Raw genomic sequence first — 3,742 nt, forward strand, 5'->3', positions numbered from 1 at the left:
GACTCTTCCCTCTCAGCTGGAACCTGCACTGCCTGACAGTGTCACATTCACCAGTAAGGAAAAGGAGAGGAGGTTGGAAAATGCTGGGAACTACAACAGGCGCCACCGTGCACAAGCTCTCAGTGACTTACCACCAGGTCAGCGGATATGGGAAACCAACGCCAAAGTATCTGGAACTATACTCCAGCACCACGCCACTCCAAGGTCATACTTGGTGGATTTACCTCAGGGTGTGGTGAGGCGAAACCGTCAGCACCTAATACCGCTACAACCAACTGCTCACAACAGAGATTCACTGCCGCCACAGCAGGAGCCAGAACGGTCTCCACCACAGGCATCCTGGTCACCTGCCGTGGTAACCCAAGTTTCACCTGCAGAGAATCCTCTTCCCAGAACCAGGTCTGGGAGAGTCATCGTTAAACCCAAGAGGCTTAACTTATAAACTAACATGCATCATAATGGACAGTACTGAGCCTTCAGAAGAAAATGAAAGAAGCCCCTATATTATTTTATGTTATGGACATTTTATGTTACTACTATAGGGGGCAGTTTAAACACTTTTATTTTAAAACGTGAAAATTTGAGAAACAGTAATTGTTTGATTACATTTGATTGGAAAACCGCTAAAGAGTTTGGTTTACTGTTTTCTTATGCTCAGGATTTGGATAGGAACAGACCTTTCTTCAAAAGAGGCAGAATAATCCTCTAAGGTCTGATGAGACAAAGGCAGTCTACCCTTTGTTCTCTAGAAAGGGGAGATGTGGTGTTCTGGTATGTTGATTCTTTATTGCTGTGAGAGTTCTTGAGTTATGTTATGTTACCATGTGGGGGCGCTGTGGGCATGGGAGTGTTGTGGAACTGTTTTGTAGAGTCAAGAGAAGAACGGAAGAAATAAAGAGAAAACTGAGTTAGAGAAGACATCGTTTGTGCAGCTGATTTATTGCCTCCTGTGTTACTTTTAAAAACACGACACTAACAAACTAAAATAGTAACCAACCCAACCAACAGAAAAAGTAACCAACTGACAAACCAACCATGAAGGCTCAAGACTACTTCCTGGTTCCTGTTTTCCATCATTACTTCCTGTTTCCTGTTTTCCATCATTACTTCCTTTTTCCTCTATCCCATCACTACCATAGACATAATAAAGAGTAGACCCCGCTTGGGGCGCTGCACAACGAGAAATATGGCCACCAGCAACGAGAAATACGGCCACCATCTTGGTCCGGTCGAGAGGCGCAGACGCTCCAGTCGTTCGTATGGGGATTCAGCCGGAGCAGTGTGTGTGACACCTGTGTGTGGGACGGTAGCGAGCAGGGTTCAAGGAATAACTTTTCACAAATAGGATTCAATGTTTTTTCAACATCACACCTGACTGTAGAGTCATTTGCAAACAGCTTGCTCATTAACAAGTATAGGAACTTTTAGGAACAAATTTGCATTAACTTGAAAAAAGAGAATGAGAGGTTCTAAGAAACTTTAAGGAATAAAATAGAATGAAAGAAGTAGAAAGTGAGCTCTTTTTAAGATTATTTTGTGTTGATCTCCTGTTTCATTTTGCATATTTCCAAAAGACAGAAATGTGCACACAAGAGCAGCTGGGTGCCTCTTGAAATGTGAGGAAGAAGTGGGAGATCGCTCTAAGGAGGGAGAATTTCCCAGCAAGAGACTCATCTGTGCTGTATAGTCAGACTTCAGAGAGCAGGACGTCCACAGGACAGGACAAGGTTGTCCGCCTTAAAGATGGCGTTATTCCATCCATCTTTTTTTTTTTTGCACATATAGTCAAAACAATGAGTATGTGCATGGGAACGAAAAATAAAACATAAAAGCTTGTACAAATGTCGCTCCTGCACAAACTCAAAGTGAAAAAACAAAAAGAAATGACCATGTAAAAGGCGTACATACGAAGATGACATAAAATCCAGCACAAAAATAGAAAAAGAAAAATAAAGAGTAAAGAAAAGAAAAAAAGAGAAATCTTACAAAAAAATAAACAAAAAAACACAATCAAAAGCAATTCCCAGGTATCTCATGTATCTCTCATTGTGTATGGATTAGGTCAGTAGTTGAACATAGACGAAGCAGGGACAGGAACTTGAATATCTAGATTGTCCCCCATTGATGAAGAGAAATAACTGATTCCAGCGTTCACAGTGATCATGATAGAGAGAATCCGTCCAAACAGGTGACCCCCCCCACCCCCACCCCCCAAAAAACAAGAACAAAAAGACACACAATGAGTAGAAAAAAGCAAAAACAACAACGAAACAAAAGAAAAGGGAAAAACAAGCAAAATGACAACACGGAAAACATGCTTTAAGTGTATTCTAAGTCTTTAAGTTTCCAGATCTCCCCCAAAGAGTAGGAGCATCACAATAAGGCTGTTAGCGTTGTTGAAGGGAAATATTATACTGGTTACAGGGAATAAATTACTTATCATTGTGATTGTCTCTCCCTCTGTCTCTCTCTCCCTCTATCTATCTATCTATCTATCTATCTATCTATCTATCTATCTATCTATCTATCTATCTATCTATCTTGTCTTCATTTGAAAACAGACAGTCTGCTTCTATATGACATTATATTATATTTTTGATATGTGTATATAAATAGATAAATAGATATATAAAATTAAACTAAACAAAATAATTAAAAATATTAAATTAGCCTATTAAAACCGCCAGTTATTAATAATTTTTGAGACATAGTAGGAACCGAGCTCTAAACCTGGATATATCCATGATTAATTATTATACTATGGCATCTACAGCTCTGCCGGCATCTTCTAAAATATTATTTTATTCATTATAAACATTTGAAAACGCCAAAAATTGTGGCCTCTTATCATGCCTCTTTGAATGACATTTGCAGATAAAAAAAAAAATGCTTACTATTGAGCGAACTACGATTCATTTAATGCGCTGAGACTTCACTGCTCCGGTCAAACAGCGGTGCAGAGTGAGGCGGACAACCGGACCAAGATGGCGGCCGCATTTCTCGACAGCGCCCATTCTTGGTAGCGGCCAATGCGGGGTGTACTCTTTAATATGTCTATGATCACTACACCCTGCTTCCATCACTACTTCCTGGTTCCATCACTACTTCCTGGTTCCTGTAGTCCGTCACTACTTCTTGGTACCTGTAACTTGTCCCTACTTCCCGGTTCCTGTCATGTTAATCTATTTCCTCCAGTCTGAGGCATGTAGAAAACTTTTCTACATGGATCTCATGGGATCATCCATCCTTGAAGGTCGTCTCGTACGCCTCGGCTCGACTCGCCTGTTTTCCCAAGACAGAAACAGAGAGAGAGAAAAAAAAGAAGGAAAAACTGTGCAGATCAGAAAATGACATCTCCCTACTGGGGATTGACTGATTCCTGTCAGGAGGACGGCGAGCGGCGAGCGGCGCCTCCGCCACGCCGAGATAAGCTCCCGGTGACACGGGGGGTGGGGGGTGTTGTGAATCTATTCATAACACCGGCCGCCGTCGGTTCAGTACCTGCCGCCGCTGCGGAGCTTTTGAATAAAATCTCCATATGATTACTGCAGAACACCGGTTCAACAGCCGCTCTGGACAAACGTAGACATAAATAAATAGAGCGGAGAGGTGACGGGAGGCTAATGGAACGACCTCGAAGCAAGTGCAGGTTTTTAGAAGTGTTTTCAACAATGGGACGAGGCGGAAAATAGAGTCGTCAATCAAGCAGTTATTGTTATTTTCTTAATAGAAAAAAAAACAC

Source organism: Salarias fasciatus (assembly GCF_902148845.1).
Source record: "Salarias fasciatus chromosome 23 unlocalized genomic scaffold, fSalaFa1.1 super_scaffold_20, whole genome shotgun sequence".
NCBI classification, from domain to species: Eukaryota; Metazoa; Chordata; class Actinopteri; order Blenniiformes; family Blenniidae; genus Salarias; species Salarias fasciatus.